This window comes from Delphinus delphis, chromosome 12 (genome assembly GCF_949987515.2).
Source record: "Delphinus delphis chromosome 12, mDelDel1.2, whole genome shotgun sequence".
Lineage (NCBI taxonomy): Eukaryota > Metazoa > Chordata > Mammalia > Artiodactyla > Delphinidae > Delphinus > Delphinus delphis.
This window is the reverse complement of record NC_082694.2, coordinates 44,932,297-44,956,594: the sequence shown is the minus strand read 5'-3', so window position 1 is coordinate 44,956,594 and position 24,298 is coordinate 44,932,297. Positions and strand designations below refer to the sequence as shown.

The 24,298-nt window shown below is 41.3% G+C and overlaps 1 protein-coding gene across 3 annotated transcripts in view; it reads left to right on the top strand.

The window, feature by feature from the left end:
* The first annotated feature begins 11,526 nt into the window (after positions 1-11,526).
* Positions 11,527-24,298, top strand: part of SPTBN1 (spectrin beta, non-erythrocytic 1) — a 198,932-nt gene continuing 186,160 nt past the window's right edge. Inside the window, exon 1 of one of the 3 annotated variants that reach the window (XM_060026609.1) lies at positions 11,527-11,741. The gene's annotated coding sequence lies outside the window, so the exon portion shown is untranslated. Of the gene's footprint in view, positions 11,742-11,982; positions 12,453-14,363; positions 14,621-24,298 lie in introns of those variants that run through there. The other 2 variants (XM_060026610.1, XM_060026611.1) reach the window with 2 other exon arrangements.

Here is a 24,298-nt window from a genome sequence, read left to right as displayed (position 1 = left end):
CTAATAATGGTAACTGCTTCATAGGGTTGTGAAGATTAAAGGTTAATATTGATAAAGCACTCAGAATAACATCTGGCATAGGTAAGTGCTCAATAATCTCATTAAAGCTACTAGTAGTTTTATTTTCTAATCATACACTATACTCCAGACACACTTGGCTCTTGGCTACACAAAGATACCTGATGCTTTCCCATGTCCATGTCTTTGCTCTTGCTGACCTCTTCACCTGGAGTGTCCTTCTTCACCTGTTCAACCTGGTAAAATCCTATGTATTATTCCAGGCCCAACCATGAATGCTACCTTCTTGATGAAGGTTACCTTCTTGATGAAGGCTTTCCAGATTTCCCCTAACCTGGTAGCTTCCTCTTTTATTTATTTATTTATTTTGCAGTACGCAGGCCTCTCACTGTTGTGGCCTCTCCTCTCCCGTTGCGGAGCACAGGCTCCGGACGCGCAGGCTCAGCGGCCATGGCTCACGGGCCCAGCCGCTCCGCGGCATGTGGGATCTTCCCGGACCGGGGCACGAACCCGCGTCCCCTGCATCGGCAGGCGGACTCTCAACCACTGTGCCACCAGGGAAGCCCGGTATCTTCCTCTTTGAAGGAATCCCCTCAGGGCTTTGTAGCTCTCTCCTGGCTCTTATCATGTTCAACTTTGTATCCAATGAGTTTTATACTCCTGGAGGAGCAATACACACACACACACGTGCACACACACACACACACACACACACACGCAACACCCAGCAGTGTGATCGAGCAGGGAAAACTTCAGGCTGGGAACCAGGAAACCTGGGCTCTGGTCCCAGACCAACCACTCTATAATCTTGGGTAAGTCACTTCATTGAGATTTGGTTTCCTCTTTCTTAAAACAGTGGGTTGGATTAGATGAGATCCGAAGCCTCTTCTATCTCTACCCTTCTGTAAGTCTAGTGTACACTCCTTGGACTGCCATATACATGCCTGTGGGATTTCCAGTGAATAGAGGAACAAAGTTTGATCCAGAAATATCTGGTCACAAACCCTTGATTGCATTGTTTTTAAAAGCAAAAGACTGAACAATCCAAATAAATAAAGTGTGGCATATAATGGAATAGTAAGCGGCTGTAACAGCAACAACATAGAATAAGGAAGCTTACCATGTGCTGAGAAGGAGAAAGCTTTAGGATGCATTAAGTGAAAAAAAAGGCAAGATACAGAACAGTGTTTGTAGTATGCTACGTGTTGTATAATAAAGGGAGAGAAGTAATAAAACTATGTATTTGATTTTGTTTATACATGCCTAAAGAGACACTGGACAGGTATCTCTTTTAGAGAAGTGCCCCGTTAGAGCACATAGAAATTTAAAAAGTGGTTACCTATGGGGAATGGAGGTGGGGCTATGAGGTGAGTGGGGACAGGGTGAGAGTGAGAATTTCAATGCATACCTTTCAATACCATTTTGATTATTTACGAATGTGAATGTATTGCCTACGCAAAGAAAAAGCTAAAGTTAAAAGAGAAACCTCTGATGGTGACAGTATTTTTTTTTTTTTTTTTTTTTTTTTTTGCGGTACGGGGGCCTTTCACCGTTGTGGCCTCTCCCGTCACGGAGCACAGGCTCTGGACGCACAGGCTCAGTGGCCATGGCTCACGGGCCCAGCTGCTCCGCGGCATGTGGGATCTTCCCGGACCGGGGCACGAGCCCGCGTCCCCTGCATCGGCAGGCAGACTCTCAACCACTGCGCCACCAGGGAAGCCCGGTGACAGTATTTTTAAACAAAAACATATATTTATCTTGTTGATTTTCAGTTTTCAGTGAGGCTAGGGAAGAACTAAGGAATGATTTACTAATTGATTGCTGCAGCTTTGTACTGGGGTATGAATCCCTGTGGCAATATTGTCATTGGAAAGGTGAAACTGGCAGTTGAGATATTCCTGGAGTTTTCTTCTCAAGCCAGCCACATTGATTCTCCAGTTCATACCACCTGATACAGGTGCTCAGAAACCAGAGGCCTCCATCTGTCTGGGATGTGGCCAGTGATTGTGTGAAAGGCCCCCAACTACAGCATCAGCATCCTTATTCTTTCTGGAGGATCTGGGAGAATTCAGTTGAGGAGGAGGACAGGGGCAGCCTAGCAAATTCTCAGATCCTCTTGGAGGGCAAATTAACAGAAGAATGACTGGAGAAGGCTCTGATTAGCACCTACATTGCCAACAGCTAAGACACAATTCAGAGAATGCATTCGGATAATTTTCCCAGCCTTCCCTAGAATCTACCCCTCAGATAGCATAAATCTTCCCACCAAATGGGTAAAATCCCCAGTTCTTCTCAGATTCAGTTAGCCCACTGCCTTAAGAAACTTAGACCTAAAAATATTTTTGTTCCTACCAGAGCCCTGTAGCAATTAGAAATCCAATATATGATTTTCTCGCTTGCTTTGGTCTAAGGTCCTCTTTGGAGAGAATCCTGAGAGTGTAAATTACTTGCAGCTGAGACAGGCCCATACTTACCCAGCAGGTATTGTATCAAACCCCAGCACTCCCACTCAGCTGCTCCTGGGAAGGCCTCAGAAGAGATTTTCAAAGCAGACTTCATAAAAACAAACACTCCCACCTCTACCCCCATCTCCTGTCCCTTTCGAAAAACAAACAATACTGCTCTGTTCACCAAACACAGGGGGATTTTCTGTTTAAAGTATTTTTTCTTATTCCATATTGGCAGCACTTATTAAGGAGCAGATGACTTTCAAGTTGGGTGAACTTTGAAACATAAGCACATAAGAATCCAGGTGCTTAAAATTTTTTCAAACTTAGACACATCCTTACAGCCCTGAAAAGTATCTTTTTAAAGTTTTATTAAAACTATGTCAGTTTTAAAAAAAAAGGGTGCCTTTGACCACATCTCGAGTCATTATGTTTGCTTTTAAAGCTTGTAGTAAAATGACTAAAATCCTATTTCCCTTTTCAAACTTTTGGAAACAGCTTTGGTGTCAGATGGACCTGAGTTTGAATTCTGTTTTCATCAGAATTCAAGACCTGTAAGACCTCAGGCAACTGACCCAATCTCTTTGCCTCAGTTTCCTCATCAATAAAATGGTGATAATTATGGTACATACCACACAGATTAGCTGTGAGGATTAAATAAATACATGTAAAGCACTTAGAGTGCCTGCATATATATGTAGTAAAAATAATAATATCAAAACAATAACCAAAAATTATTATACATTGCATCTCATTGGGGGAAAATGCTTATTAACTGAAATTTAGCAAATATTTCCTCATTTTTGTGAGTCTTTAAGGGCCCACATTTCAGTCTTAAACAAAGGCTTATTATTAAAATTGAACTCTTGCTTCCTCTAACCTGTGTGTAAAAGAAAGAACACAAGAGAAGAGACCAGCCTGCAAACCATGAGAAGCAAGCAAGGACAGAATTTCATCGCCTCTATGGCAAATGTTCAAATAGTCTTAGTGTTTTTGTCATCCTCTGAGAATGAGGTGTAAAGTTTTGGCTGTGACCACACATCCCCACCCACTCAGTATCTGAGGACAGAGGATGGGAAATGAGGAAACCCCAATGTCAGAAGTATGATTAGAAGACAAGATCCAATCACTCAATCCAGACAGAAGAGTTTCCCTTCAGACCAGCTACATGTTCAACTTCTCTGACCTCTGTGAGGGAGTGGTTTTTCTCTCTGTTTCTCTTTGTTCCTCACCCATCAGCCTATGAATTTTTGCAATTTCTTGAATGAATTCTAGGCATGAATCTAGCCCACTTCTGGAATCCTTTACATAGGCCAGCAAAGTATGTCAAATTGGGGTGGGTGGGTGGTTTATCTTGAGGCAATGGCAAGATGTCATTGCCAAGGTTGTCTTTGGACTTCCAAAAGAATGATACCAGTCATGAAAACATTAGCCATGCCTGCCTTCTGCTCTCAAAAAGCATCTGGCTTGCTGCCCACAGATACCGAGGCCATTGTGATGGAGGCACTATGGGAAGCCCGGGGTTGGAAATGACCTCACCTTGGAGTTCTTGCTTTGTGGCATTTTCCAAATTCTAGGTGCTTTTCTTCTGTTTTCCCAAACCTAAATAGTCAGAATGCCAATGACTGAGGTCCCCATTGACAATGTCAGAAACAGGGTTGTCCAATAGAATTGTAAGGTGAGCCACATACATAATTTTAAAATTTTGCAATAGTTTTACTTGAAAAAAATAAAATAGAAATGGTGAAAATAATTTTTAAAATGTTTTATTTAATCCATTATACCCAAGATAATATCATTGCAATGTATAATTGACATTTTACAAATTGAGGTATTTCACATTCTTTTTTTCTAAACTAAGTCTTTGAATTTGGTGTGCATATAGAGTTCATAAAATTTACAGTTAGAACAAGTAGTTTCAAATACCCAAGTTGTTCTAAACATACTTAAAAATTGTCTAATAACTAAACCAAGATCAATGTTAAAATTTGTTAATTAAAATTAAAAATTCAGGTTTTCTGTCACTCCAGCCACATTTCAACTGCTCACTACCAGATGTGGCCTGGTGGCTACTGTATTGGACAATGCAGGTTGGAACAATGAAGAAAAGTGCACGTTGTTATATGGAGAGCCATCACACTCTGAGCTTTTCCCCTCCTCATTCTCAACTGCTACTTACCAAAGGGAGATTCCAGAAAATTCTTTTAAAAAATTTCTACTTTGGTTTCAACAATAAGAACTCAAATCACTTTTATATTTCTGTAGTGGAATAATGAGAATCAAGCTGCCTGAAAATATGCAAGTGGAATAATTAGCTTATATCTGAGAGGTAAATTGTGATAAACCCTTTCGCAAGAGGAGCATGTAGGAAAGTTTTTTTTTTTTAACATTATTTTCTTTAGTTTTTTGGCCGCACTGAGTCTTGGTTACGGCACACGGGATCTTTACTGAGGCACAAGGGGTCTTTCGTTGCGGTGCACAGTCTCTTCATTGAGGCTCTGGGGCTTCTCTCTAGTTGTGGAGTGCGGGCTCCAGGACACATGGGCTCTGTAGTTTGCGGCACGTGGGCTCTCTCATTGAGGCTCGCAATCTCAGTAGTTGTGGCGCACGGGCTTAGTTGCCTCACGGCATGTGGGATCTTAGTTCCCTGAACAGGGATTGAACCCGAGTCCCCTGCATTGAAAGGCGGATTCTTTACCATTGGACCACCAGGGAAGTCCTGGAAAGTTTTAAAGAACATGCAAAAGTCCGTTTACCTGATGTGACAAGTGGTTGGTTGGTTATGAAAAAATGATGTTAAATGACAAACTAATAAAAAAAAGATTTTCAATCTTGAATTGCATTTTTAAAATTGAGATGAAATTCACATAACATAAAGTTATCCATTTTAAAGCAACCATTTCAGTGGTATTTAATATATTCAATATGTTATGCAATTACCGCCTCTATCTAAACATTTTCATGACTCCAAAATAAAACCCCATACTCATTAAGCAGTTATACCCCATTCTCACACAGCCCCTCACTCCAGCCCCTGGCAACCACAATCTGTTTTCTATCTCTATGGATCTACCCATTCTGGATACTTCATATAAATGGAATCATACAATATGTGACTTTTGTGTTTGGCTTTTTTCACATTATGCTGTGTACATATGCTAAGTGTACAATGTACTCATACATTGTAGAATGTATCAGTGCTTCGTTCCTTTCATGGCTGAGTAGTATTCCATTGTATATATCTATCACAGTTTGTTTATCCATCAATGGATGGACATTTGCGTTGTTTCCGCCTTTTGGCTATTGTGAAGAGTGCTACTATGAACATTTGTGCACGTGTTTTGAGTACCTGTTTTCAGTTCTTTTGGAAATATAGCTAGGAGTGGAATTGCTGTATTGTATGGTAATTCTATTTAACTTTTTGAAGGACTGCCAAACTGTTTTCCACAGCAGCTGTACCACTTTGTATTCCCACCAACAGTGCATGAGGATTCCAATTCCCCCACATTCTTGCCAATACTAGTTATTTTCTGCTGTTCCCCCAGTTTTGTTGACATATAATTGACATACAGCACTGTATAGGTTTAAGGTATACAGCATAATGATTTGACTTACATTTATTGTGAAATGATTACAAGTTTAGTTAACATCCATCATCTCCTATAGATACAAAATAAAAGAAAAACAATTTTTTTCCTTATGATAAGAACTCTTAGGATTTACTGTCTCAGCAACTTTCACATATATCATACAGCAGTGTTAACTGTTGTCTTTGTGTTGTACATTATTTATCTTATAACTGGAAATTTGTACCTCTTGACTATGTTGTCCACCCTCTCCTCCACCCCCAACATCTCTGGTAACCACAAATCTGATCTCTTCCATTTTCTTGTTTTACTTTTTTTTTTTTTAATTAAAGCTACCCTAGTGGGTTGCATTTCCCTAATGACTAATGATATTGAACATATTTTCACGTGTTTGTTGATCACTTGAATATCTTCTTTGGAGAAAATTCTATTCAACTCTTTTGCTTATTTTTGAATGGGGTTGTCTTTTTGTTGTTGAGTTGTGAGTTCTTTATATATTCTGAATACTAGACCCTTATCAGATGTATGATTTGCAAATATTTTCTCCTATTCTGTATATTTTTTCACTTTCTTGATACTGTCTTTTGATGGACAAAAGTTTTAAATTTTGATGAAGTCCAATTTGTCTATTTTTGTTGTTGTTGTTCATGTTTTTGGTGTCATATCTAATGATTCATTGCCTAATCCTTGGAGCACATTTCAAAAGAAAAATAAAATTATAGCTGTATATCTGGAAAAAGACAAAGTTTTGTTTTACTTGAAACATAAATTTATATTCACCTGTTAATCTGTTGAAAAACAAAGTGTTTCTCTGAACATGTTTACTGAGTGAAAGGTCACTTCTCTTTTGCAAAAGCCACAGCTATTTGATACACATTTTTGTCTTCTCTTAAGTTGATTAAGAACTTAGAGACACCTGCAAAGCAACCTGTCTCCTAATAGTTCAAGGTTTTTATAATTTCCACCCTTTCTAATTTTTTACTGTTAGCTTGGCCATGCATAATTTGATGGCAATATTTTTAGCCTTTCTTGAGACATTTCAAAAATACTCATATTTAATTGGTGTATGTAATGCTTAATTATAATAAGCATAATTATTAGGTATAATAAGTATAACTGGCATAAACAAATTTGGGGACAAACACATCTGCCTTGGGAAATATATAACACAACTGGTAGGAGCTGAAATACACAGATGTAGAAGAGTATAGTCTACCAGCAGAGTATGTTTGTTGTGCCTTAGACATCAGTGTGCTTACAACACAGAGCGAGTGAACAGTGTCATCCAACAAGTGGGCTAAGTGAAGAATCATTAAGAGAACGTCTACTCTACTATTCCAGAGGTTTACATTCAGAATTACTTTAAGAACTTTAAAAAACCTGTGGTAACATATACATAATATTTACCATTTTAACCATTTTAAAATGTACAGTTCAATGGCATTAGTTCAGTCACACTGTTGTGCAACCATCACCGCCACCCATCCCTAGAACTTTTTTTCATCTTGCAAAGAGAATTACTTTTTAATAATTAACATGCAATGCCCAGGCATACAGCTCTGATATACTAGCTTCCAAGTAGATATCATTGGCACTTAGTAGCTGTGTAAACTTGGACAACTCAACCTACCCATGTCTCAGTTTTATCGTTTGTAAAATGGGGTTGATATCTACCTCACAGAACTCACAAAAGGACAAGATAGTATGGCATTTGCTAAAGCACTTTAAAAACTGTTAAGCATTTTATAGTTGCTACTTATGATCATTATTATTGTTAACAGAAAAATTTGAAGAAACTTTATAGAAAGCTGAGACTATTCTGATCATGTTACAAATATTATTTCTAAATATTTACATTACCATATAGTCAGATTGATCATCATACATATGTTTTACTTGCTTATTGATTGACTGTACCCCCTACTACGATGGAAGATTCATGAAGGCAGTGATTTTTTACTGTTTTGCCCACTGCTCTATTTCAGAGCCTAGAACAGATTAAGGCATACATATTTCTTGAATAATGGAAAGAATGAATTATTTTATTCAGCAGTAAGTGTGTTATTGGTGCTCAAAAAGTATTCATTCATGGTAATGACAGTTTAAACATGTAAGTCTTTAGGTGTCCCCAGTGCAAAATTAATATGTGTAAATCACCAAATGGAACATTTCTAATATGAGGAGACTTCCCAGACTAGTTCAAGGTTAAAAGGAAGTCAGGTTTAAGAATATTAGAAATGAAAAACGTTATTCAAGTTTTCAAAATGTGTCCTGATTTTAAAATTTTAGAGTACTATTATTATAATAAAAGATGGGCTTTCTTTTTTTTTCTTAATTTTTATTGTGGTAAAATATATATAACTTAGCATTTATAATCTGAATTATTATTTTAGTTATAAAATATTGGCTATATTCCCCACGTTCTACAATATATCCCTAGCTTATTTTATACATAATAGTTTGTATGTATATGGGTATTAATTGTGTTAATATAACCAAGGAAATAGTTAAGGTACCATTCTCTCTTTTCTAAATAAAACAGGTAGTGGCAGACAACACTATTGCTCATTCATATCTGATTTCAAGTGTAGCCACATGACTTGCTTTGGCAAATGAAATGTGAGTGGGGAGGAAACCTTGTGTCATTTCTGGGCAGAAGTATTTAGTTGCTGGTACTTAACCCTCCATTACATTCTTCCCTTGCAATGGATATCGTGGGAGTACCCATTGACATGAAGGTACCATAGTATTAAAGTATTCTGGAATGTTGAGCTGACACTTGGAAGACAGGTTCCCTGGAGAGTCTCTTGGAACCACAGTTGCTTTGTATAAGCAACAAATTAGTTTTTGTTGATTTGGAAAGTGCATATTATACTGAGATTTGGGAACTAGGTGTTATCGTAACACAGTCTATGGTGTTATCATAACAGTCTATAGTGACTAATGCATGTTGACAAGATTTTCCCCTAAATTTTGAATGGAAAGTTAAAATAACTATTTATATCTCTAAAATTTTGTAATAAAGTATTATTTCTATGGGAGACAAAGCCATATATACTCACATGGTTTTAAAAATGGAGAGTAGAATGTTACAGACAGGAAACCAAGGAGTTTAACGTTCCTTTAAATCAACCTTGATTCTAATGTGAGGATAAACTTCAGCAAAGTTGCTTCTGAGATATTTGGGAATAATCCTCTTGAGTTACCATCATTATTGCCTAAAGTTTTTTCTTTTTCTAGATTCTTTCTTTCCACAGAGATATGTGTCTTCTCCAATAATCTCTCCAGATTTAGACTTTTTTTTTTTTTTTTTGACTTGTTAATTTTTCTTGGTCGGTGATACACTGGGGTCTCCTGGGTGATGCTTCCCCCGGCCCCCTGCTCCCCCGCCAAAAGGTAAGAATTTGAATTGCTAGTCAGGTATTTATAGTGAAACTCTGAATCCTTGTCTTTCACATGTTTGGAATACTTACTGCCACTTTACTAAAGTATCTTGCTAAAGTTATGTGTGGCTTTCCTTTTTGAAGGAAAATTTTAAAACTAAGTGGGAGTGGAATGGGGTAGGGGAGGTGACTCATGCATCAAATGCAGATTTATTCCAGTACTGTTATCTGTGATAAAGGAAGCAGTTAAGAGTCACAATTGCAGAATAACATTGAAAGAATTTAAACAGGCATTTCTCAGTACTGCCATTGTTTTCTTTGGTATTTCATTAACACTGTAGGTGGGGAGGTGCTGGGGGCTCTGGCACAAAATAAGTGAAAGGGAAACAACTTTTATTTCTAGTGGGTTTCCAGCATTACCTAACAAGGGCAGCCACATACATGTTGATTCTGTTCAACAAATATTTTTTGAGTACCTTTTAAATGCCTGCTATGTACTAGCAGTGAACAGAGAACCCTGCCTTTTGAGAGTTCACCAGGCTGTGTTGATCAACCTTGTGAGAAAAATGTTAAATCATTTGCCTTCCTCAATTTTTTTCATATAGATCAAATATAAACTTTGGTCAAACATTCAAACTGATGGCGAAAGCCTAAAAGGAAGAATCATCTTCACTTTGCGGAGACGATTTTGTTTAGTTTTATTTTAAACTATTCATGAAAAATACATACAAAAATATAAATCCATCATGTCTACTGATTTGAGACATAAGCACGATCCTAGCTATTTGACTATTATCATCATCATTATTTATTTTTTGAAAAAATTTTTATTCAGGTATTGAGGGTCAGATCTTTAGGAGAAAAGCCTTAGGGCTTTTTTTTTTTTTTTAAACAACGGAGAAGGCCCCTCTTCCCTCTGAAGGCTTACAGTGCCGCTTTGGGCACTTACAGAGCACGGAGAAAGTCAGTTTCTCCAGGCTGTTTAAAAGAGCGTTTCTATTCGTGGTCCTGGTGATGACACCATCTTTTCTCCTCAACAGTGGCAGTTCCAGAATTTCTACATAGCTTCGGGTATTGCCAGGGTAGGCAAGCTGGTTGAGAATCGGCTCTAGCACTTGCCAAGTCTCCAGGAAACGTCCCGTGTCCATCTCACGGTACATAGGTAGGGGGAGAACTCAAGCCCTCAGGCCATCGCGTCCCCACTTCCTAGGAGTGGCTCGGGAAGGGCACCCGAATCAGGCTAAAGTGAGCCGGCGTTAGGGCGAGAGAGGCAAGAGTTGCGCGAACCACTTGTAGGGCCTATTACCAGCTACCCCGAGGGAAAGGGTGAAAAATCACTCATAAAGGAGGAAAATCTTGACTTCGCCGAGGAACAACCGCCTTCCCTCCATCGCCCAGGTTTCCCATGGAGAGGTCACCACCGGTCTTCATCAGGCTGGGCAGAACCTATAAGGCATCACCACCTAGAACTAAAACTAAACCACCAAACGACTCTCCAAAGCCTCCCTCAACACGCTCCCTCCATTGCGTTCCAAACGCAAACATCGGGGGCAAAAGGAGGCTGCACGAGTCACGTAGAAAATTAGGCTGCCCTTTTCCATGGCGATAATCGAATTAGCCTCAAATTAAACATGAAATTGGCCCTTGCCGGCCGTGGGGACAAAGCCCCCATTGTCCCTTGGCTCGGACAGCGCGGCGGCGGTGCCCACCCTGCCCAGGCCAGCCCCGGCCAGTCCCCGCGGCAGGGGACAAGGTCGGCGCTGGGCCAGGGCAGAGGCTGCGCGGGGAAAGCGTGGACGCGCCCGAGGTTCGGGTCGCGCGCGGAGCAGGCGCCGGGTGGGCGGCTGCGGGACTCGCGGCGAGCGCGGAGGGCTGGCGGGAGTGGGAAACCGAGGAGGAAGGAGCGCGGCAGAGCAGAGGAGGGTGTGCGGGAGAGAGCGTGTGTGCGCGCGCGCGTGTGCGCGCACCCGGCGCCTGCCCGCGTCCGCGCGCTCCCTCTCCCCGCCCCTCGCCCCCTCCCTGCAGCTCCCTCCCCTCCTCCCCCCGCCCCGCGCTCCCGCCCAACCCCCGGAATCAGTGCAGCTGTTGCCGAGCAGGCTGCGGATTCCTCCAGTCCCTCCCTCTGCCGCCTCTCCGCCCGGAGCGAGCGCGCAGCCCCGCGCAGCAGCGCCCACCGGTCCCGTCCTGTGAGCCCCGGCCCCAGCCGCGGACAGCCCCGCGGAGTCGCCTCCCGGCCCACCCGCCCGGCCGCCGAGGAGCGGGAGGAGGACGGGACCCCGGCGCCCCCACCCCCCTATCCGCGGGAGGTAGGTAGGGGGCCTGAGGCAGGAAGATGCCAACTCACTGGGGCTGTCTCCCGGGCTGGCTCCTGGGCGGCGGGAGGAGGGGCGCGGGCCCAGGCCGGGAGGACGCGGCTGTCCCGCCTTTGCTCTGCGCCCGGGGAGCGGGGTGGGGGCGGGGAAGCTGTACAGCCCGGTCAGTGGCGTCGCGGGGAGCCGGGTCTCCAGTGGCTTCTGAGTACGCGGGCTGTGCGGGGCGGGGGGCGGCGGGCGGTGGGCTCCGCAGTGAGGCGGTCGCAGAGCAGCCGTGCGCACCGCGGCCGCCCAGCCTCATCCGTGGACGCATTGGGGCCGATTCCTTCCCCGCCTCCGCCGCCTCCTCCCTCCAGCCGGGCGCAGCGGCCCCCGGCGCGAGGGTGGTTGCGAAGTGGGCAGACGGGAGGGTGTATTTTCGGGTGCCCTCTCTCTAGCCCCGGCTGGTGGCGAGCGGGGGCGGTGTTGACAGGGCCGGGCTCTGCGCGTAACGGTACGGGGGATGCGGCCAGGCGTGGTCCCGGCTGCGCCGCGCTGCAGCTGAAACGGAGGCGGCGTCCCGGCGCCCCCACCCCCGCCCATCCTCGCGCCCGCCCCCCGCCCTCCCTGCCGTCCCTGCTCTCCCAGGGCTGGGCGGGAGCCGCCTCGGGTCGCGGAGCCGCCGCTGCGCCCGCTCTTCAGCTCCTGCCACCCTCTCTTCAACAGGTTTGTGCCAGCGCGGGGACCCTCCGGGCTTGCCTTTGGGGTAGTGGGCTGGAAGCCCCTCTGGTCATCAGCCCTCACACCACGCCCGCGGCCCTCTTTTTGGGGGGAGCCTTCCCTTTGTTTTTGTGATAGGAAAGATGCCAAGTGCCTGCCGTCAGATGGGGAGGGGGAGTGTTGTGGGCATCGGTACACAAACCGTGTCCGTTATTTTTCCAGTCAAAAGCTGGGCCAGATAGTAAGTGAGGAGAGGGCGAGTATGGGGGTGCTTCGGCGAAGGAGAAAAATGGATTCGGCGGGGTTTATCTGGACGGGGATGTGATTTTTTTGGCAAGATGGATGGCTCACGGTGCCCTCGCCGTGATGCAGCACAATGCAGCAGTATCGCAGCCTCCCCTGGTTCTCGCTGGCGGGGCTTGGCAAGGCCACTCGGCGCCTGCGGCCCCCTCCGGGCCCCACCCAGGCCCAGGGCTGCCCTTGGCCGAGACCCGGAGCTACTTCTACCTTGTCATGCAGCTTCAGCGGGATGTGGCGTCGGGAGGACCAGGTCACCTAGTTGTGAGGTGGGGGAGTCTTCTCTTTGGGTAACCCCCTCCTGCCTAGTCTGTTGGGCCCTGCTGGGATGAAGGGGTGTCCTGCAGTGCTAATGCGGGCAGAGGGAGTCGGCCTGCGGCTGCGGACCGGAATCTGATCTCCGACCGAGGGACCTGAGCCGTAGGGAGGGGCTGGCGGGAGGACCGGGCCCAGTGGTGTGCGGAGGCAGTGGTGCAGTCTGTACTGGGAGTCGCAGCGTCTTTTCACCCGTAATCCGTAAACCACAGCCCAACTCTCCATCTATTTCATCATGTGTGAAAGTTGATGTTTATTATTTGGTGCTTTACAGCTACGGCATTACGGTACCTCTGTCTTTGATCAATACTAAGAGTATGAATTTTTCCTGTAGGAAACCATTTTTTGAAATGAAACCATTGATATATTTTAGTTCATATGTCCCTGAGACATTTTAAAAAATATTAACATTCAGTAAATTGTTTTAAAAAGAACTTATATATGTTTTTGATGGCTGGTAAATGATTTCTTTAACCTGTATTTGCTTTGTTTTCATTGTTTGCGTTTTCTGTAATAGAATACAATTACATATTCGGACTCTTTATTAAGGATTATTTGGTAAATGTGTCGTGGTTGATGGTAAATTGGTATTCAGATTGGCTTTGATAGCCAAGTTAAGTCTCCAGTCATGAATAATGGGATTGTGGTGGTAACTGACTGCATTTGTTTGTTTATATGTATGTGTAGTTTTTATATACATATATTTTGCAGATGTGGCTGGGGAGGGGATTGTGAAGGGCAGACCACCAGGGCCTGTGTAGCTGGTATCTGGTCAGAAGGAGATGTTCCAACATCTTCATCTATTTAGTCTGGGGTAGTACCCGAGGAATTCCCCTTCTAAATGCCACTTCTACAATTCAATGTGGGATGGTAAATGGGATACATTTCAGATTTCACCCCAGGCTCTTCTAGAATGTATAGGTGAAAAAGGGGATTTCAGTATGTTAACTGGAAGGGAAGATCAGTGTTTCAAAGCAAGGTGTGTCTGCTTTTATTTTTTAAATCTCTAATGAGCCCAAGTTAGTGGCATTTGATTTTATGTGGCTCTGCAGGATAGAATTGGCTGCAGAGTGTGTGGTTTATGTGCATTATTTTCAGGGCCATTAAAATGTAGAATTGTTTAGATTTGGGCTAAACCTTTGTGCTGGTTGTATAAAATCATGTTGCATTCTGATGTTTGGGAGTATTCCTTCCATGGATTATCCAGACATTTTGGATTTATTGTGTTGTAAGAAAATACCCTGTGTTGATGTCACAGGAGGTTTAGCTGTTCTGACTTACCAGGTGCAGAATTCTGTTAGGTTAAGCTCTTTGTAACTCTGTTTTCTCTGGATGGACCAAAACTTTCATCAGAGAGAATGAATGAGAAGTACTGGGGCAGGGCAGAAACTGCTGTCACTTGGATGTCTTCTGATGTGCAGGCTTTCGGTAAAGAGCATCTCTCAGATGAGAGTAGTAACAACTGTCTGTGATGTTGCAGGAGCAAGCGACAAGACCTCACTCTACTAGTGACACATCCTTAGCAGAGACTTGGCATTGGCAGAGTTTCCTTGGAAGAGTATGTGAGTGGTTATTTTGTCTTGCTGTATGAAAGTATGACTTTACATGTAGAAGTACTATTTTGAGATGGGAGGATTTTACTACTTCTAAACAAACATAGGCCTGATGAGTGGAAATTATTCGGTGTGGTTTTTGTTGAGATAATAAGCTTTTCGTTTTAACAGCATATTCTTAGAATTTTAAAGCCCAACATATATATTTTTTACATGCAGTGATGGGATGCTCCTTTAATTATGTGGGCCCCCCCACCAACATCTGCATGATAATCAGGCCTTAATTAATGTTTTGTGAATATCTTAATGGTAGTCCTGGTTTCTTCCTTTGAGACTTTTGGGAATGTAAACCGTTCTTCCATAAGGAAAGGGCTAATCCCCCTGCTGGAAAAGCTATTTCTCTAGGTCTGTGCAGGTGAGTAAAACCTCTCCTGGAGTTCTCTTGTAAGTTTTCAGTCTTTGCTGTTTCTCAAAGCACCTTTTCTTTGCAAAAGACCTAGTTTAGTACTCTTGATTTTTTTCTGATAACGAGTGTCCTGTATCCAAGTTTTTATAGTGTAGGAATAACGTCATCAATCTCTACTTTGGGGGAAAATGAAACGGTCTCAATTAGATACTCTCATATTTCTATTTTTAAACATCACCAGAGAAGGCATTTTCATGATGTCTCTTGCTACCATAGTGAGGTGAGGTTCGTGGACCAGCAACATCAGGACAGGATCACTTACCAAGTGGGAGCTTGTTGTATATGTAAATTCTTAGAGGCTCAGTCCTTTCCAATCAAAATTTGCATTTTAACATGACCCCTAAGTGGTCTGTATGGACATGAAACTGAGAAACTGCTGTACTCTTTCAGCTAAAAGACCTCCATATCAAAATGTTCTTACTAGTATCTTTTGTCTTTTGCGGAAGTATCAGCATATTTTTTCCCCTTACATCACTAAGAAATTGATGCATGCATTGTAAGTTATTTAATACAGAAATATTAAATAAATATTTAATTTAAAGTTCTATAATCTTTAGGTGGAAGAGCTTTATTTACTGTGTTTATTTAGATTAATCATTTTTTTATGATCTTTGCTAAAACACCTCTAAAGTTGAAAAAACAATCTCCCCCCACCCCCCAGAAGAAGGCATTAGTTTTCAGATAGCAGAACTGGAGTCCAGGAAGCTAAACCCCTGAGCATAGGGTCCCCTCTACTACCTCTGCTCTCCTCTGGCATCTTGTTCTCTGTCATCAGCTATTTTTCCTGGTGTATTCAATATCCTGACCTTCTGGTCCCTTTTTTCCCCTTAAAGTTGTTTTTTATTAAGTGATTTGTATATACAAAACAATGCTCATAAAAGATATGTTACAGAATCACAAACCAATGAACACTCAGGCAGCCACCACTTAGTTCAAGAAGAAGAGCCTATTATACATTCAGAGTCTCCTCTGTGCCCCTCTGTCATCCCATCTGAAGCAACCACGGTCCTGAATTTTGTGTTTATCATTCCCTTGCTCTTCTTTATGGGCTATCCTTTTAAAAATTCTTATTTATTTTATATGTTTCAGAACTTTATATAAATGAAATTACACTTTACATATTTTTCTGTGACTTGTCCTTTCAGATTAACATATTCCCGAGACTCATTCATTTTGTTGCTGTAGTTCATTCATTTTCACTGCTGTGTAGTATTCCACCATGGCTCATTTATTCTTTCTACTGTAGATGGAGATTTGGATTGATTTTAGTTTTTTGTTTTTCTTTTGCTATTATAAAAGGGCTGCTATGAATGGGTCTTCTACATGTCTTTTATTATGTATGTGGGGATACATGCACATGCACACAAACATATTATTTGTTTTTCTCTCTCTCAGGAATGAAATTTGCTGGCTCATAGGGTGTATGCATCATCAACCATACTAGATAATGCCAAACCTTATAGATAATGCCAAAGAGATTGTATTGATTATATTCCTACTAGAAGTGTACAGATGTTATAGTTTTTCCACAACCTTGCCAAACTTCAAAATGTTGTCCAGTCATATTTGTGAAATGTTATCTCATTGTGCTTTTTATTTGCAATTTCCCTGATTATTGAGATTAAGTATATATTTATAGTATTGACCTTTTGGGTTCCCTCTTCTGTTAAGTCCTTGTTTAGTCTTTTGTCTGTATGTCTTTTAGATATTTTTCTTATTGATTGATTTAATGTAGATTGCCTAATAATCCCTTGTGGATTATATGTGTTGCAAAAACTACCTCCCAGTTTGTGGTTTTTTTTTTTTAAACTCTTTGTGATTTATTTTGATCAACAGTCACTCGTAATTTCAGTAGAGTCATAATCAAGTTTTTGTCCTTTAAGGTCTGTAAGGATGATTATGTTGTAGAAAATTTTTCCTTGGTTTGGAAAGAGCTTGGGTTTTAGAGTCAAACAGATCTGGGCTCAAATCCTAATGCTATTGTATACTAGCGATGTGGTCACGTCTAGGTCCTTGGGTTAGTTCATTACTCTTGGAATCATGATTTCCTCATCAGTAAAGTTGAAATAATAATACTTCCTCATACAGTTGTGAGATAGCAGTGTACAGTGCTAGGCACATAGTAGGCGTTCAGCTGATAACAGTTCCATTCCTTTCTCTTTGGACTACCCAAGCTATACAAGCCACTGACCCCTCTTGGAGTGCTTTCTTAAAACTACCTTAACATTTTTATGTCAAAAGAGCTGTTATTCTTTTATTTTTAAAAATTCTGTGTTACCAATGGAATTTTTATATTGATTAACAGAGGCTGCTCAAGACCACTTAGTGGAGACCCTTTGTCAGTTCATTTTCCCGTTCTTGAAAGTAGTATAATTATAGTTCTTTTACCAAGAAACATTTATATGAACGTTATTCCTTTGCTGCTACTCTAAGATTACTTTGCAGTATGGTTTTTAATGTAGTAAATAACTATTGGGTACCTCCTGTAGCCAAGGCTTGTCATTGGGTTAGGATGATGGTGGTGTGGGCTGGCTTAAAGCTGAATAAGAATTAGCTCCTGAATCCAAGGACTTTATACTCCTAATGTATAGAATATACTCTATATGTACACGGAAGATAAAGATCTTTTACTGACCAGGTGTGTGACTTCAGCAAGCCATTAATCTTTCTGGTCTCAGATCTAAATTTATCAAATGAAAAACTTAGATGAAACCCTAGTGGGGGTTAAAACCTGGCACATGGGCACCACTCCCTGTGTCCCTGGGAGGCATAGAAAATCAATCAGGGCACTCTTTCTGCAGAGCTGAGATGGGGCCCCAGGAACACCCTCAATACAGTGTTTGAGTCAGGAACTGCCAACTGATCGGATCTTAGGTTTCAAGATCCCGTACACCTAAAATTCTGTGGTGGTATTTGAGTAACACAGCGCTTCGGCAGTTGTTCAAAACACAGTGGAACAGGAAGAAACTAGAAGCAAGGAGACAGGAAAGAGGTGATGGTGAAGGTCCAGAGATTAAGGGAGCAAGTGATGGTGGAGGCTGAGAGAATGAGGAGGAGGGGAGAGATGGGAGAAAGGTGGTGAAGACCCAATCCTTTGCTGACAGTTTGCATGGTGACTGGATGGGAGTGGTCCTGAGTGGATGAGGAGCTAAAATAAAGGGTTCAGGTTTGAATAATGACAAAGAGCATGGTTGTCACCATGATGACGGAAGTAGACAGGTTAAGGGGAAGAGTGGATATCTGGTTGGGAAGAGAATCAGTTTTGTGTTTAAACATGTTGAATTTGAGGTTCTGGCAGAACCCTTCGTGGAGATAATACTCAAGAAGTTGAAGGAGACAGGTCAGGGCTAGGGTGGCTGAGGAGAGGCTGTTGGGTGCAGGAGTCCCGAGCCTTAGGCTCTGGAATTACTCCACCTTGTCACTCCATGCACTGGCTGATTGACCTTGGGCAAGCTGCGTTGAGCTCTCTGTGAGCCTCAGTATCTTCATCTGCAAAATGGTGGTATGACAGTTTCTGTCACAAAGGATTATGAAAGCTAAGTGGGATAATCCAGTGCCATCACAATACGTTTTAACTATCATAAAACGTGGAATTTTTGCTTAGTGTGTCTCACTTTTATGCTTCCTTTCAAATAATTTGATTTATTCAGAAAAGATACATTCCAGTAAACAATACCATCATGCAGATAAATAATGCTAAGTCTATATTAAACTTGTCCCTATGTCTAATTAGTAGGAAAAGCAAACATGATTAATACTTATTTTTAATAAATGAGAAAACGCCAAAACCCTAGTGCTTAGGGAAAGGATAGGAACAGTTTGTAAAAGAAGATAGCATAGAAGCCAATAACCGTATTCAATTGTTCAAACCCACCAGTAATATGAAATAAGAACTAAAACAATTAGATTAACTTTCCACTTAAATTGGTAGGTAATGCTCTCTGGGATGCTGTGGGTTTGGGCCTCTGCATCACCTGTTGGGAGAATATTTGGATTAATACAAACTGAGTAGAAAACAGGGGGTCCTGTATATATAACAGAAAACTTAAATGTTTATGCCTTTTGGGCTGAAATTCCCCTTGTAGTTCTGTAATCTAAAGAAAGAATTAAAAGTAAGGACAGACTTTTAGGCAGGGATTTTCTTAGCAATATTAACAGTGGAAAAGCAAATGTGGCATAGTCAAGTAAATCATGGCACAGGCATAGTATGGAATTCAATGTACTGCTTAAAATAACGGTTAGAGTATTACTGAAAAGGGAAAAAGCTAACAATATAATATTCAGTGGAAGTATCTGTATGCAAAGCTGTACAATATGGTATAACTCGAGTTTTGTTATATTAAAGACTGGAAGGAAATACATTAAAATATTAATGGTTTGCTTTGGATGGTGGGTTGATGGGTGATTTCCTTTCTTATATGAAAGGAAATTCCTATGACTTAATGTTTCTCATTTGGAGTTTTGAAATATTTTACAAATAGAGAAGAGTACAGTAAATAATATAATAGACTACTATGAGGATCATTTTTTAAGTAATAAAAAAAGCAATCAACCATTTAGTTTTTAAAAAAGAAATGAAAAAAGTAAGCCTGGCCAATTGTAGATTATCGTTAGGGGATGGTTTAAGATTCCCAAGGGTTGTCATATCTGTCCTCTGCACTTATCTAGAGCAGTGGGAAAACATCAGCATCTGTAAGTCACCTTCTGAAGGGTGTGGATCTGAGAGGGGTAGAGCATTCAGATGTAATGGAATGATAGCTTGACACCACTAATCTGGGTCAGCTTAAAGAGTGGGGAAGAAGAGGTTTCTTTATTGTTTCCAAACTGCACACTTGTGTGATGAGAGCAGTGGAATTCTGTGACGTATTAGTTCTCACTTGTAGAAGCCCAAACACTGCTGCTGGAACTAATTTTGTAACCATTAGACCATCAGGTTTCATTGGTATTGGTCAGAAATGTAGATAAAATTACAAGTGAAATACCATATGCTAACACATATATATGGAATCAAAAAAAAAAAAAAGGGTTCTAAAGAACCTAGGGGCAGGACAGGAATGAAGACTCAGATGTAGAGAATGGACTTGAGGACACGGAGAGCGGGAAGGGTAAGCTGGGACGAAGTTAGAGAGTGGCATGGACATATATACACTACCAAATGTAAAATAGATAGCTAGTGGGAAGCAGCCGCATAGCACAGGGAGATCAGCTCGGTGCTTTGTGACCACCTGGATGGGTGGGATAGGGAGGGTGGGAGGGAGACGCAAGAGGGAGGGGGTATGAGGATATATGTATACGTAGAGCTGATTCACTTTGTTATACAGCAGAAACTAACACAGCATTGTAAAGCAATTATACTCCAATGAAGATGTTAAAAAAAAATTCTGAGTGAAAATTTTAAAATAAAAATGACTCCAGATTTAGATTACTTCCAATTAATGGTTTCTCAGCATTTGGGAATATTCAGGCTAAGAGTGGGAGGAATGAATTTTAATTTCTTATGAAAAATTCTTATATGTTATATATGACATTTATGTATGCATATAATGATATCTATTTTATCTATTACATAAATGAGAAAGAGAGATGTGTGTGATTGAGAAAGCTCCACCATGAAGGGAGACAAAGGGCTATTTTAAGACTTTTTAAGTGGGGAATTTTATAGAGATAGTATTTTGAAGGAAGGTGAATCCCAGGAATGAGTCACTTTGTCCTTAGCCGGTGAGGGAAATGTTTGAGAGGAAATAGTACTTTCTGTTTTATGGTCCACGTCCTCAACTGTATTGGTACTTTGTAAAATGTAGCTTATAAAAATGAACTAATTTACTTTCAGGAATTTTGTATTTTTTCTGCCATGAACTTTAAATGGTTGATTGAGAAGGGGTTCAGGTGAAGTGTGCTTTGAGATATGAAAGTAAGATGTTATAACTTCAAGATTGCTTTAAAATTGGCCCTTGTATATAGGCATCATAATTCGATTCTTAGTGAACTCTAAAGAGCCATTTGACAGCTCCTTGCTGGTTCTGATCTTTAACATATAAACTTGAAGCCGTTACTTAGGCAGTAAAATCTGTATGAGAATATAACTACGAATTGTTTACTCAACAGATGAAATAGGATGAAATTTAGAATGACATATAAATAGAATTTATTCTTTTGAAATATATATGTTCAGTGTTTAATTTGTATAATTAAATATGTCTCTGCTTAGTAAGTTCATTAGCCTAACAGTGGTTTATCTCTGGGTGATGGGATTGTGGAGGAGTTCTAATTTCATCTCTCCATATATTCCAAATTTTTTGAAAATACTTACCAATAAACTTTTGATCTTTATTAAAAATATTCTAACACTCACCATAACAAACGTCATTTTAGCTGGATAAAAACTAATGAGTGAAATGATTAATCAGCTAAATATACCCTCTGCTGTTCAATTTTTTTTCTACCAGGACTTTCAGAAAGGCAGCATTAATAGTACTGAAGGTGTAAAGAATGCCGAAGTTTTGAAAAGATTTTTCCATTCCTCATTTAAATGTGCAGTTTGTTAGAGCCTTGCCATTTCCGTGGAGTGTGGGAAAAGATGTAGAAACTGGGCCACAAGGGAGCCTGACAGAAGCATCATCCGGGCGGAGACCAGCCTCAAATGGCTACTGCCTTCGGTTCTGGATGAAATCTCTTGTTGTTTCCCTACCCTCTTGGATGGCTGTTTCAGGGATAATTTTTGTCCTGGTGTGTTTGCGTCAAGGCCAAATCTAAATGTTCAAGGGCTACACATTTTTCCGGAATGTTCTTCACCAGCTGTACAGAGTCTTTGGGGTGGGATAATGCATATTTTTATCACGGTCTAGGGCTTTCCCCCCCCACCTTTTATCTTATTTAAAGGGGAAGAAAAACCTAGATTATTCCCCAAGACAATACTTATTATTTTTCTCTGTGATGTTTAAACATTTTCCATTGTATTTTTTAACCTGTAGCATAGGAGTGCTTTTATAGGGAGAACAATCATCTTAAAAGTTAAAAATGTTCATTTTCTTCACCTTTTAGAATCCCTGAATTTTTGACAGTGTCTGCTACTGTATACAGTATGTCAGGTTTTTTCTCAATAGTTTATGTAGAATATATACTTTCAAAAAGGTATAAATTAGCATAAAATCATCATAATGTAACAATTTCAAAATAATATTTATTACCAAAATAATAAATATTGTAGAGCATATGGAAAATAAAAATGAACACAAAGAAGAAAATTAAAGTCACTGACCCCATTCAGTGACCCCAGAGACATGCAGTTATCATTTTGATGTTTGTCTTTTAAACCTTTTTTCCCTCTGTACATATTTGTTCGTCTCATGAATAAGGGTCAGTCCTCAAATCTCAAGCTAAAGATGTAAAGTTTTCATAGTCTGAATAATCCCTCAATGTTTATCACCCTTCCAGTTGGTACACGTAGCATGACAGAACATAATATCTTATTACTACTGGCCATATTTAAAACTGTGGCTTATGGATACTGTCGGTTTCCTTGAGTTGTTTCAGTGGCGGGGTGTTAAGGAAAAGGCAAAGATTGAGAGAACCCCAAATTTGCTTATTGTAGATACTTCTCTTCTTTAAAAAAATTGTTTTATAGTGGAAAAGTACCAGAAATTAAGCTATCATTAGATAATGTGTGTTTTCTATTTGTTTTGAGAGGAATTCCCGTCAGAGTTGCATTAATTCCCTTGAGAGACATCTCCGTATGCTTCGGACAACATCTGATTTTACTTTTGTCTTCAGATTTCAGAGTCTTTGGAACCAGCTACCCTATAAAGTGTTGCAAATGGAATGGATGTGGTTATTATAATCTTGGTTTTAAATGTAATAAATTTTACTGGGCTGGGTTTGGTTGTAATTGTTGAAAGCATACAGTATAGCTCAGCTTTCCTAGGGTATTTGTATCAGCTGAACTCTTTAAAATTCTGTCTTCGGATCTGGGATCTATTTCAAGGAGAAAAAGCAATATACATGTTCGATTATGCAAACCAGTTTCTTACGCCGTGGGACCTCAGATGGTTGGATGGGATGCAGGTGACTTGCTGGCACGTCTTTGTTGCCTTAATTCTAGTATAGTTGGCCTCTTCCTGAAGAAGGTGCTAAAATGGCTTCTTCATGTGTTGAGGGAAAGAGGGAGTGGCAAGAGGGGAGAAATACCCTTTCGTTGGAAGAGAAAGAAAGCCCTTGCCAGCAATTTCTGTGAGGTACTTTGTGGTTGTTACTGGTCTCACTTGGGTTGGTTGGCCACAAGGAAAAATGGCAAATGACCTTCTTCCCAGGTTTAAACACTAAGGCCAGTGGTGGCTCCTTGCACAGTTTAGAGGGGAAATCTGAGCTGGGCCTGGTGATGGATGGAGCTGGGCTGGGTGATGGATGGAGCAGGGCTGGGTGATGGAGCTCAGGTGCACTATGTGGACTTCCTCTCTCCAAATGAGGGATTATTCAGAAACTCCCAACCTGGTGGGAGTCATTCTCTTTGAGGGTGGCCAAAACCCATCAAGGGAAATGTTTGATGGTTAATGTGCCTGGGCTGACTGAAGCCTGGAGTAGGGAGGGATCTCAGCTTGACCTACAGGCAGCTGCAAACGTTGAGTCTTGGCACCTGGGGAGGCACTGAGCTGAGGCAGTGCCCAGAGTCTGGTCCCGGTGCCCCAGGTTAGGAAGAGCAGGAGGCTTGAACGTAGCCTTATCTGGACCTTTGACTGGATGAGCACACCTGTCTCTATTTTAGGAGGCGAGTGGTTAGAGGTATCAGTCGGGTAACTTCTCTGAAAGGGGCCTGGTCCTTCTCACAGCGAGGTTGACAACTCTGTGCTGCCAGCTGTCCTTAAATACCTGACTTATCTCCTGGGGCGGAGTCGAAGAAGCACCCTGATCCTGGAGCAGAGACATTTGTGTGCCATTTGAGCAGAAGAGAAACCAGTGCACACTTTGTGTTTTATTCTTTAAGGTAGGTTTTTTTGTTTTGGGGGGGCGTTTTTTGGTCTGTTTGTTTTTAAATCAACACCCACTGCCAGAAAAATTCCTGAATTTCCCTGATAATCAGGATGATTTCTCATTTTGAAAGGCTTGTTTTGCTTTTTAAGTATGTGTTCCTGACATTAAGAACATCAGCTTTCATCCTAGTTCTAAAAATCTTTGATTCAGAAAGGGTGAAAGTTTAGACAGCGGGCTAATTTATTGTCTTGTTCCTG